Source organism: Saimiri boliviensis, chromosome 9, assembly GCF_048565385.1.
Source record: "Saimiri boliviensis isolate mSaiBol1 chromosome 9, mSaiBol1.pri, whole genome shotgun sequence".
In the NCBI taxonomy this organism is placed as follows: domain Eukaryota; kingdom Metazoa; phylum Chordata; class Mammalia; order Primates; family Cebidae; genus Saimiri; species Saimiri boliviensis.
Window position 1 is genome coordinate 21,302,756 of NC_133457.1, and position 13,596 is coordinate 21,316,351.

General features: G+C 35.8%; 1 protein-coding gene and 1 pseudogene across 1 annotated transcript in view; one reads left to right on the top strand and one right to left on the bottom strand.

Moving 5' to 3' along the window:
- The window catches only part of RSRC1 (arginine and serine rich coiled-coil 1), a 400,525-nt gene that overhangs the window by 140,807 nt on the left and 246,122 nt on the right, over window positions 1-13,596 (top strand). The gene's annotated exons all lie outside the window — the stretch shown is intronic.
- Window positions 3,545-5,153, bottom strand: LOC101038617 (nucleosome assembly protein 1-like 1; annotated as a pseudogene).

Here is a 13,596-nt window from a genome sequence, read left to right on the forward strand (position 1 = left end):
CTTAGGAGCATGAACTCTATTGTGAACTGCACATGCGAGGGAGCTAGGTTCCATGCTCGTTATGAGAATCTAATGCCTGAGGATCTATCACTGTCTCCCATCACCCAGAGATGGAACTGTCTAGTTTAGGGAAAACAAACTCAGAGCTCCCATTGATTCTACATTATGGTGAGTTGTATAATTATTTCATTATGTGTGACAAAGTAATAATATAGTGCACAGTAATTGCAGTGCACTTGAATCATCCTGAAACTACATCTTCTGCCACTCTGCAACACCTGCCCTGTATACCACCCCTGCCCAGCCCCATCCATGGAAAAATTGTCTTTCATGAAACCTGGTTTCTGGTGCCAAAAAGGTTGGGAACTGCTACTTTAACAGATACATGCCATAGCTTTTCTTTCATCTATTAGTAGTGTCTTTTGAGTTTTTGTTTTGTTTTGTTTTGAGGAAGCCAAGTTTACTTCTTTGTTCTTTTATAGATCATGTTTTTGGTGTTGATTTAAGATATCTTTGCCTAACTGATTTTCTTCTGTTTACTTCTACCAGTTTTATCATTTTAAGTTTGACATGTAGGTCTACGGTTTATTTGAGGTAGTTTTGAGTATGGTATAAAATATGGTTAATATTTGATTTTTCTTTTTGTGCATATTTAAAATTTAGTATTTCATGCATCATTTGTTGAAAAGACTATATTTTCTTTATTGAATTGCCTTTTTATCTTCTTAAAAAATCAGTTGTTCGCAAATATGTGGGTTTATTTCTAGACATTTTGTTGTTTTCCACTGAAGTCCTTGGAATTGTGTATTCTTAGTTCTTCAACTTAATTCACTTTTCAAGGTTGTTTTGACTATCTTAAGTTCTTTGCATTACTATACAAATTTTATAATCATCTTGCCAATTTCTATAAAATATCTTGCTTTTATTTTGATTAGGATTGAATTGAGTCTGTAGTTCAATTTGGGGAGAATTGACATGTTAGTAATATTGAATCTTTTAGTCCAATAACAAGGTATATGTCTGTGTTTATTTAGGTCTTTAAATTTTTGTTCAGCAGTATTTTGTAGCTTATACTTTAGAAGGTCTCTGGCATTTAAGAGATTTCCTGAAGTATTTCATATTTCTAAAATTATAAACTTATTTAATTTCAATTTCAAATTACTTATTGCTGATATGCATAAATACAGTTGAATTTTGTGTGTTCACCTTATATCCTGCAATCTCATTAAATTCACTTATAGTTTTTTTGGTAAATTTCATTGAAATTTTTACATATATGATCATTTTCCCTATAATAAAGAGTTTTATTTCTTTCCAGTCTTGATGACTTTTGTTTTTTCCTTGCCTGATTGCTCAGGCTAAGACTTCCAACATAACATTGAATAGCAGCAGTAAGCATGGTCATCTATGTTTTACTTATGATCTTAGATAGTATTCAGTCTTTTTACAGTATTTTGATGTTATCGAGATAATTTTTGTAGAGTCCTTTTGATAGATTGAGGAAGTTTTCTTTTAGTCCTAGTGTGCTGAGAATTTTTTTTACACATTTTATAAAATTAAATCCAAATTTTATTAAGGATTTCGAGTTACGTATTTTAAATTTCTAGAATGGAATGGAATGATTTTGGAAATGGAAAAATGGCATAAACACTGACATCCCTTGAAACTTCAATTTAATAAAGAAAATTCTTCTGCAAACCACATCCCCATTAAATGACAAGACTAGGTATTATCTACACCTTCACTTTGGCAATGGCAATAGCTATTTCCTAAAAGAATGAAGAAGATGAGTTTGCTACTTCCGTCCATTAAAAATGGGATTCTATCTTTAAAGTTCAGAAAAAGCTGCATTTAAATGAACTATGGTTACCCCCATCTCCCCCAAAAAACAGTGTCTAATCAAAGCAAAGAAAATCATTTTGAAAATGAAGAGAAAAAACTGTTAGAATTGGTTAAGTATTTATAGTAGTAAGTTAAAATCTCAGGAGAGACATGGATAGCACTGGAAATGGTATGTTCACACTCCAAGACCTTAACACTGACTTCTCAAAAAAGAAGTTTTCATTACCTCTAAAAAGAAATTCAGTGTAATTTTATTAAGAGCAGGAAATCTAGACCTTCCTTTAATGACAATCCAGTAGACCACCCTCACTGTCCTAAAAACGGAGTTCAACCCGAAATTAACTAATTAGCCTTGGGTATTGTAAATGTGTCTCTATAACCTGAAATTTAATGGCATCTTTTGTCAAAAATAGTCTTATTTCCACTTCAGTTTCATGACTACAATACTATAGTGCTATCTCTGTAGTATTTACTACAATAGTCATCAAAAATATTTGTAAAAAGTGCTTGGACCTCCGAAATTGTGCATCCATCCACATCTATAAAAATAAGAGCCACACAAAGATCTATAAGGGTGCTGCCTGTCCAGATCCAGAACAGAGGTACCTAATTTTTGTTTTCCAGTTTAGTTATCAAAGCATGGAATGAACAAAATGCTGAATGTCACACTAGCGGTACAAATAGGCCCAAAATTTTGAGCTTTTAATGAGATTGAGAAAGATTTTATGAGATTCAACTCAATAATGCCTTAACACGTCCATGAGGCAGTTAAGTAAACAGCACTATCCATTTTAGTACATGGCAAACAGAAGCATGAGTTAAGTGACATACTCATACTTTAAGCAGTGAGAATTAGAAGAAACCACAGACGTTTGGGGTTTTCTCTGTAGCTCTAACCCAAAGAAAATGACTTTAATTTTTTTTAAAGCATCAAATCACTTAAGATCTCTTCCCCCCCTTCCTCCCCCTCCTCCTCCCCCCTCCTCCTCCTCCTCCCCCTCCTCCTCCTCCCCCCTCCTCCTCCCCCTCCTCCTCCCCCTCCTCCTCCCCCCTCCTCCTCCCCCCCTCCTCCCCCCTCCTCCCCCTCCTCCTCCTCCTCCTCCTCCCCCCCTCCTCCCCCCCCTCCTCCCCCCCTCCTCCTCCTCCCCCCCTCTCTGCCCCCCTCCTCCTCCCCCTCCTCCTCCCCCCTCCTCCTCCCCCTCCTCCTCCTCCTCCTCCCCCTCCTCCTCCCTCTCCCCCTCCTCCTCCCCCTCCTCCTCCTCCCCCTCCTCCCCATCCTTCTCCTCCTCCTCCCCCTTCTCCCCCCTCCTCCTCCCCCCTCCCCCCCTCCTCCTACCCCTCCTCCCCCTCCTCCCCCCTCCTCCCCCCTCCTCCCCCTCCTCCCCCCTCCTCCCCCTCCCCCCTCCTCCCCCTCCTCCTCCTCCTCCCGCTCTTCCCTCTCCTTCCTCTCCTCCTTCTCCTCCCTCTCCTCCCTCTCCTCCCTCTCCTCCCTCTCCTCCCTCTCCTCCCTCTCCTCCCTCTCCTTCTCCTCCTCCCTTCACACTTGCTTATTAGTATAGTATCTCTTTCCAAAACTGGTACCTTCTTTAATAATGTGGTAAAAACTGAGTATAACCCTTAATTCAAGCTGGGCCTCTGCTTCTACCCGAATTGGTACACAATTAAGGCATTACCTTATAAGAACTAAAATTGTACTTGAAATATTTATTTTAGGCTGCAAAAACAAAAACAAGCAAACAAACAACAAATAACTTGAAAATAGGCTTGTCAAATGATGTAAATTCATCTTTTCCAGGGAAGCAGAAGGTGGATCATTCTGCCTCACTTCTGCTTGCACTCTGCTGGCTGTTGATCTTTCTTGGGTCACAGTCTGAATCATTTTCCTCATCTCCTTCTTTTTCCCCTTCTTCATTCACTTCTTTACCTCATTTATCATCATCATCATCATCATCATCATCACCATCATCATCATCACCATCACCAGTAGCTTCTCCAGTGAAGTATAGCACTGATCTTGGGATTATACACTCATGTAAAAAGTGACCGATTTCGGAGTCTGCAGCAAGGATAGCTTCTGCAGCATCATCCAAGTCTCCACTCTCAGGAACTTCAGGAGGGGCAAGGAAATTAAAGAAAGTCATTGGAAACTGTTTTAGTCACAGTATGAAATGTCCCACGTCCCTTGTGTTTCTGCTGCTTAATAATTTCAAAGTGACATTCTTCTTTCCAATCTATCTGGCACCCTGTACAACCCATAATTTTGGGTCCTTCAAAAGAAAAGAGGTCAGAATAATCTGGTTCTGACATCATCCTCTATGTCTTTGTCAGCACTTCATTGTAAAATATTCATTCGGTTCAAAGTGAAATCTAAGACAAAACTCATAGGCTGGCTACTTTAATATCTTTCAAGTGCTTCAGAATAGGTTCATCATATTCCTGAACCATATCACTGAGCAAGTCAATATTCTTAAAAGCAGTTAACCAAAATTCAGGAATTCCTTTGGGATCTTTTTCTTCATCCTTTTTCTCATCTTCAGTCTTGGCCTTTTCTTTCGACTTTTCTGAAATCTCATCTTCATCTGGTTTCCATTCACTTTCGTCTTCCATAGGTTCATAAATTACATTAATCTCACATCACTTACCAAATAGTGGCTGGTAGAGAACAGCATATTTTCTTTCAAGATCATGAACTTCCTCATAAAATTGGCTTCTCTCTGTGCACATTTAACTTGCAGGTTTTTGAGAGCATTCACTTGTGTTTTTTGTTTTTTGTTTTTTGGAAGCAGAGTTTGGCTCTTGTTGCCCAGGCTGTAGTGCAGCAGCTGGATTCCAGCTCACTGCAACTTCTGCCTCCTAGGTTTAAGCAATTCTCCTGCCTAAGCCTCCCGAGTAGCTGGGATTACAGGCATGTACCACCACACCCGGCTAATTTTGTATTTTTCGTAGAGATGGGGTTTCTCCATGTTGATCAGGCTGGTCTTGAACTCCCAACCTCAGGTGATCCACCCACCCCTGCCTCCCAAAGTGCTGGGATTGTGGGCATGAGCCACCACACCCAGCCTCACTTGTCTTTTAACTACCCTAGGCAGGCTTTCACTGTATCCTGTTGGTATTTCTACCAGACCATCAAGTCTTTCTTGAAGGGCTGCAAGAATCTGAGAATTTTGCATCATCTGAACAGTTAGCTGACATGCTTTGATTTTTGTTTCTTCACCAGTTTCTTCTTCTTCTATTTCTTCAACATCGCCCACATCTTGATCAAGTTCAGACTGTTCTTTGCTGTGAATGTCTGCCATGTTGTAAGAGCTGCAAATATTGGCAGCTAGTATGGGGAGCCAAGTGGCCGGAGCTTTGCAGGCAGTGACTTAGGGTGGCAGTGGGGGTTGGAGGAGCAGGAGGCGGCACTACGAGCAGATGGCGCTAAAAAAGGTGCTGAGAATCTTTTCAGGCAATAGTTTTATTTCGTCAAATGCTTTCTCTGTGACTATTGAAATGATTATACTGCTTTTCTTTTTAAATTGTTAATATGGGGACTACATTGATTGAGTTTTGAACATGAAACACTATTGCATTTCTAGTATAAAACACCAGGCCAGGCACTGTGGCTCATGCCTATAATCCCAGCATTTTGGGAGATCGAGGCAGGTGGATCACTTGAGGTCAGGAGTTTGAGACCAGCCTGATCAACATGGCAAAACCCGTCTCTACTAAAAATAGAAAAAATTAGCTGGGCATGGTGATGCACGCCTATAATCCCAGCTACTTGGGAGGCTGAGGCAGGAGAATTTCTTGAACCTGAGAAGTGGAGGTTGCAGTGAGCCCAACTCATGCAATTGCACTCCAGCATGGGCAACAAGAGTGAAACTACATCTCCAAAACAAACAAACAAACAAAAAAAGCAACTCTACTTGGTCATGATTTATTATCTTTTTTATGTATTGTCGCATTTGATTTGCTAATACTGTGTTTAGAATGTTTGCATCTGTTTTATGAAGAATGTTGGTTTGCAGTCTTATTTTCTTACAATTTCTTTTTCTGTGTTTGGTGACAGGGTAATCCTGGCTCAAAGAATGAGTTGGGAAATACTTCCTTTTCAGTTTTTTAAAGGACTGTATGGAGAATTTGTATTATTTAATTGTTAAATGTTTGATAAAATGTAGGCATGAAACCATTTGAGCCTGGATTTTTCTTTGTGGAATGGTTTTTAACTACAAATCACTTTCGTCAGTAGATTAATTGCTACTCAGTTTCTTATCAAATTGCTTATCAGTTTCTTCTTGAGTGAGTTTTGATAGTTTGTGTCTTTTCAGGAGTTGGTTCATGTTACCTAAGGTGTTGAATTTATACTTACCAAGCTGTGTAGGATGTTCTCATTTTATCCTTTTAGTATCTGTAGAGTCTATACTGATGCCACTGCTTTTATTTCTTATATTAATAATTTGTTGTTTCTGTTTTTCTTTTCCTCATTAGTTTGGCTAGAAATTTGTCAGTTTTGTTGATGTGCTTAAAGAAACAACTTTTGATTTCATTGATTTTTCTCTGTAGTGTTTCTTCATTCTATTTCATTGCTTTCTACTCTGAACTGTTTTCTTTTCTTTTTACTGCATGCTTTGGATTTAATTCTCCTTTTTTCCTGGTTTCTTAGGATACAAACTGAAACCTTTCAGTTGCAACCTTTCAGCTTTTCTCATGTAGGCATTTAGTACTATACATGTATTTTGTTAGCACCATCTCACAAATTCTGGTATGTTTTTGTTTCATCCAGGTTAAATAATGTCTAGTTTTCCTTTGATTTGTTCTTTCTCCATGGGTTATTTAGAAGCATGGCATGTAGTTTCCAAATTTTGGAAGAGTTTGTAGATGTCTTTTTGTAACCTATTTCTAATTTGCTTTCATTGTGCCAAAAAGCATACTTTGTATAATTCGAATCCTTTTAAATATGTTTAAACTTCTTTTATGGCTCAGAATAGCTCTAATTTGATAAATGGCTTGAATAAGTTTTGTGTTCTGCTGTTCTTACATGGCATGTTCTCTAAGTGTCAGTTGGGTCAGATAGGTTGATGGCGAAGTTAACATCTACTGTGTCCTTTCTGATTATCTGCCCACTGGTTCCATCAAACATTGAGAGAATATTGGAAATCTCCAACCATTATACTGGATTTGTCTATATAGTTTTTCAGTCTTATGAATATTCTTAACCTTTGTTCTGAGATGCAGCTAAGTTCCTTGGAAACAGTTTTGTGCCCTTAAGTCTTGTTTTTATGATTTGTTTGATAGGTGTAGAGTAGAGCTTAGTGTAGTGCTAACTGTTCCCCACAATTGAAGTATAAATGTCCTGGGTATTTTAACCTGTGCCTTATGAGTCTTTCCTGTCTGGCTTGTTGGAATGGGCAGTATTTCCCACATTGTATGATGACCAGGCAGTGATCTTCAATTCTTTGAAGTTGTGTTTTCTTATGCCTTTATAGGCATGCACAAATTAGTACTTTGCTGACTATTCAAAGATTTCCCAGATCTGTCTCTGCGTTGCTCTCTCCTTTGCTATACTCTGTCTTGTGAACTCTAACTACTTTGTTCTCTCTGGACTGTCAGCTCTCACTCTGCAAATCAAGGAATTTCCCATGCTCTACTTGAGTTTTCCTTTTTCCTCTGGGATCTGTAATTACAGGCCTTCATGCATTTGCTTCTTGACTCTCAGGAGTTACTATTTTTTGTTGCCTAATTTCTAGGGTTTTGCACAATCTTGCACAACATTAAAAAAATACATTTTGGATTTTTTTTCCCGTCTTGTTGCTTGTTTTGGTTGTTACAGGCAGTAGCGCAAATGTGTTCTACTTCCTTACCTTGAACCAAATCTTTTGCCCATTTAAAATTTTACTCTAGGCCAGTTGCGGTGGCTCACGCCTGTAATCCCAGCACTTTGGGAGGCCTAGGTGGATGGATCACCTATGTCAGGAGTTCAAGACCAGCCTGGCCAAGGTGGTGAAACCTCATCTCTACGAAAAATACAAAAATTAATTGGGCATGGTGGTGGGTGCCTGTAATCCCAGGTACTTGGGAGGCTGAGACAGGAGAATTGCTTGAACCCAGGAGCCAGAGGTTGCAGTGAGCCAAGATCACACCGTTACACTCCAGCCTGGGTGACAACAGTGAAACTCTGTCTCAAAAAAAAAAAAATTTTTTTAACTCTAATTTTAAATGTGTTTTTTTTTAGGAACAAAAGCTATTACTTTTTTTCCCCCTACTTGCAACCTAACAATTTAAAAAGCTATTACTTTTAATAAATTGTAACTTATCAGGTTTTTTCATATTAATGCTTATTAAAAACCTTGGCTACCTCATGGTCACAAAGATTTTCTTCTAGTAGTTTTATAGGCTTAATTTCTAAATTTATGTCTATGATCCATTTTGAGTTATGATATCAGGTAGGGATAGAGATGCCATTTATTTCAGTGCCATCTTTTAAAACACTTTGCCATTTTGATTGAATACCATTGATGCCTTGATGATTGAGCAAAAATGAATTTCATATATATATATATATATATATATATATATATATAATATATATGGGTCCTTTTCTGGTCTTCGCATTCTGTTTTATTTATCTATGTATCTGTTATTTCATCCATACCAACAGTATATAGTATAGTATGATTATTATACTACAAAGCAGTTGAGTTTTAAAGGTGATTTATCAAAATTAATAGTGTTCGTTCTTTGAAAAACACAGAATCTTATTGTTTCTCTGTAGTCCATTTGTTTTCTTTTTCATCATTTTTTCTCTGTTTTCCCCTTATTCTCACTTTAGGTTTACTTTGATCTTTTTATAGCTACTATAGGAGGAAACTTGATTATTAGTGTAGATCTTTTTTTCTAGTAAAAACATTTAAGGCTATAAATTTTCTGTAAGCACTACTTTTAATTGTTATATATTTTGAGCATATGTAGATGTTTTATTGTTGATGAATTTTAATTTCATTCTGTTGTATTCAGAAAGTATGCTTTGTAAGACAATCTTTTGAAATATATAAGAAATCTTTTGATTTCTTTTAGTGTTCTACATTTGGTGCACTTGAAAAGAGTAAGTTTCTTGGCAGTTGTGTGTAGTGTATACTTTTTAGCATTACATTTTAATTTCTTTATTGGTTTTAAATCGGTATCACCTTGTATTATTTTCAGTTGTTCCTCTACAAATTACACCTTTAACTTAACCCGTTAAAATGCATCTTTAGTTTGTTTCATTCTACTTTAACCTATCCCATTTTATTTATTCCAAGCAAAAATATCTTTATTTCACCTTCTTTTTTTCCCCTCTTTTTGAGACAGAGTTTCACTCCTGCTGGCCAGATTGGATGCAGTGGTATGATCTCAACTCACTGCAACCTCCGCCTCCTGGCTCAAGCTATTCTCCTGCCTCAGCCTTCTGAGTAGCTGAGACTACAGGAACACACCACTGTACTAGGCTAATTTTTGTATTTTTTGTAGAGACAAAGTTTCCCTATGTTGCCCAGGCTGGTCTCAAACTCCTGAGCTCAAGTGAGCCATCTGCCTTGGCCTTCCAAAGTGCTGGGATTACAGACATGAGACACCATGCCTGGCCTATTTCACCTTCATTTTTGAATGATAGTTCTACTATCATTCAAATATGTATGTGTTCTTGATTGACAATTTTTTTTTCCTCCTCACTTTAAATATGTTGTTCCAGTGTCTTCTGGCTTTCATAGTTTCTGATGAGAAGTTAGCTGTAATCTTATAGTTGTTTCATTATATACTGTCTCTTTGTTCTCTGGCCTCTTTTCAGGTTTTCTTTTTATCTTTGGCTTTCAGAAATTTGACTATCATGTGTGAGAGAGATTTTTGTTTATGTTTAGCCAAACTGAAAATCTCACTTTTTAGTGAGCTTTTGTCTGTGTAAATCAGTGTTTTCCCCCAAATTTGGGAACTTTTATGCTATTTATGCTTATTTCTTCAGATATTCTGTTTGCTCGTTTTTTCTTTTTCTCTTGGTGTACCTTACACATATGTTGGACCACTTTCTACTGTCCTACAGATATCATGAGATCCTGTTCATTTTTCTTAATTTTTTTTTCTTGTACTCCAGATTGAATAACTTATGTTGGTCTGTCTTTAGGTTCATTGATTTTTTTGTTTGTTTGTTTGTTTTCTTGATTTCATTTCATGAATTTTTAACTTTAGAATTTTTAAGCTTTAGAATTTCCTTTTTGAAAAAATATAGCTTTCATATATCTGATGAGATTTCCCATCCATTCATTGACATTATTTTTTCCTTCACTATTTAAACAGTTTATAATAACTGCCAATAAATACCTATGTGATAAACGAACGTCTGGTTCACTAATAGTTTTGATTTACTTTTTTCTTACGCTGTTTATTTCCATGTCTGTTTTTTTCTTTTGGTCTAAAAAATGTTATAGTCACTCTGAATTCTGTTGTGTTCTCCTGGGGATTATTATTTTGCTTCGTTTTTATACTTTCCTCACTTGAAACTATAAAGATCCTTACTACAGGTACTATCTAATATTTCTGTACTGTTATGGCTTCCCATTGCTATATTTTTAGATCGGCCTTGTGGGATCATCTTTTCTGTTTCTATGTAATGTTATTGTCAGCTAAGAATTTAAATAGAGATAGAGCTCACTCTGTCTGTTTTGCTTCTCTGATTGATTGCTTCATTTTTAGCTGCTCTACTAGCTTTATAATCTGTCCTCAGACACTTTAAGTTCTTTCTTCTTTACCTTTCTACTACCAGAGATACATGTATTTGGTTAATACACTCAGTTGTAAAAAGCATCAAAGATAGATTTCTTTCTAATCTCTGGCTACTATCTTGCTGGATTCCCTGAAAATTTCCCCTGAGTATGTGTAATATAGCTGTTAGTCAAGGGTTTTGACATAATTTGTATTCATATTTGGGTCATACTCTTTCTGTGGTTCTCTTCTTGCCAGCATTTCCCTTTTACGTTTTCTGTGTTCTTTCAGCCCTAAACTTTGATTCTGGAACCTTGAACCCAAAGATGGGTTTTTTACTATTGTGTTTCTGCAGCCATAGCCATAGGAGTGCCCCAACACCAGAAGATAATAAAACAATAAATAAAATAGTAACTCTTCACTTCCAAGTGAGATTTTTGTGATTAGACTATTTGTGGTGGCTTTTTGGATTCTGTTTGGTGTTCATAAATACACTTTTTACCATGTTACTTAGTTATTAAAATTGTTTTCTGTCAGCACTTTCTTTCTGCCACCCCTTCACTATTAGTCTTAATATTAAGTTGCGTTAAAACAGAACATTTAATAATACTGTGACTTGAGATAATTTTTATACTAAAGATTAAATTTATGTCTCTACTGCCTCTAAAGATTAAATTTATGTCTCTACTGTCTCTACATTTATACATTTATGTATCATTTATAAATGCATGACATTCTTGAACATTTTTATTAATCATAGTATATTTCCTCTGTTATTTTAAACACTGAAAAATATTATTTGAGGTATTTCCCTTTCATTCAAAATGCATAATTTTGAGACTGTTATTTCCCCACAACCAATTTGAAAAAGGTTATAATCTTAAATTTTTGCTACTTGAGTAGGCAACAAAAGGATGATATTTTGATTTTTATTTCTTAAATATTATCATTAAGGTTGAACATCTTTTTATAGAGTAATAGCTCATTTATTTTTTTCTTGGTGACTTGCCAGTTAATTTTCATTTTTAATTATTCTGTTATGTTGTTCACCTTTTTATATACTACTTTGGTTTTTAGGGGCTCTTTATGAATCATGGGCATTCATTTTAGATATGTTTAAAATATCCAAGTGTGTGTCTAAATGACATTTAGAAAATTATTTCATTAGTTTTCTTTATTAAAATTTTTGTGGTAAGTTAATATGACTATTGTTAGCTTATGGTGTATGATATATGAGAATCTTTTTGAAGTTTTACCATATTCTCAAATTTTGAAAACCTTTTAAATATTTCCTTTTTACATGCTAATTAAGTTTATCTCCCTTTTACCATATTCATTTGATAATGAAGTTTATTTTCCCTACTACCATGCTTTTAGTATTTTCAGAAAACAGATTTCTTATTTTACCTGTTCTTAAGGAGTTAATCCTGTTTTTTTTATTGTTGTTGTTATTTCTTTTGAGATCTTGAAGATACCAGAACAAATTCTAATGTAATTTATGAAGAACTTCTTTTAACTAAAGAAATTAAAAGCAAATGTTTACTATGCTAGTAGATATCCCTGTAAGTTAGAAGCTATATTTCTATAGACAGAAGATTTTCTTTTCCTGGTACCCGTGTGAGTAATGGATAGAAGCAACTGCATGCGTAATTCAGTACACCAGGTTGCTTGCTGGAACCTGCTTGAGACTCTCAGTAAAGCTTTTGTCGAAGGCTTGTGCTGTTCCTTGAACACTCTTCATTGGTCTTCCAATACTTGATGTATAGGAGATCCCTCATACTTCCTGCTGCCTTTGCTGCTGTGTTTGCTTAAAGCTAACCCCAGGGATCTAATAAGAGAAAGAGGCTGCAGCAGGGCAGCTTGAAGCTGCAAGATCAAACAAATTTCTACCTCCCAAGTTAACCATCATCTTGGAACCCAACAAAAGGATAGGGTACCCCAATGATAGGGAGACTTTAGTGTCCTCACCCTGCATGGAGACTGATTCACAATATTAAGCTCTAATAGAATTGTGTTCTGCCAGTAGCTTTGTGTTTGTAGGGTTCTTTAGGAATTTGTAATGTCACGGATTGGTTTTACACATTGTGGTCATGTATTTCCATCATAATTTATTGAGCATACCGTAATACTCATTGTTTACTTTGTGTGTTAACATGTTTGGTACCAAGGGTTTAAAATTTGGAATAGTAAGATTTTCTGAACATTATTGTCATTTTATAATACCATGCAAGTTTTAAAAAATATATAATAGATTTAAGTATAGGCATTTATGTTTTAAATTTTCTGGTTTTCCACCATAACTTAAATCTTATAAGGACTTTAAAGTATACAGATTCATTATAATTTGTTCGCAATGACAAACTTTCGATTATTAATCTAACATTTAAATATTAGTGACCAAGTCTATCTGATAATGTAAAACTTTCTGAATTATTTTCCCATACATTTTTTCCTCCATCCTTTTGTAATTTATTTTAAGAATAGGGATAACTTTTACCTTTTGGATAATAAATGGCTAGTCAGACTGAAACTTGGAAGAATTGGGTGAACTTAGGCTGCTTCAGAAGGACTTCTCCCTTTTATAAAAGGATTATCCCCATGTCATATGGAATTCATGAAATCATGCGAATTTTAAAATGTAAGCCTGCAGCCTTTGTAGTCATAAACATGAATGCTCTAACTTCTTAAAGCCTTTGGATATAAAATACACTAATTTTTTTTGAAGTAATGATTTTAGAAGGACTTTAAGTTCTTCATAGGACATTTGTACTATGAGTTTTAAAAATCCATATTTTCCTCTAATAAGGGATTATGAAAGGATTAAAAGTCTTCACTGGAGATTATTTACATAGGCAATATATAGCAATATTATTTCCTGAATTGAGGGAGTAGGTGGGGAAAGATTAATTGTTGCTATTGTTAAATAGACTTGAATAATAAATTGTGATTCATACACAGATGGTTCTTATAAATTTACACTGATGTTAGATGGAATTGATGGATATAGGACCACATGAACAGTCATGGTGATTTTAATATTCT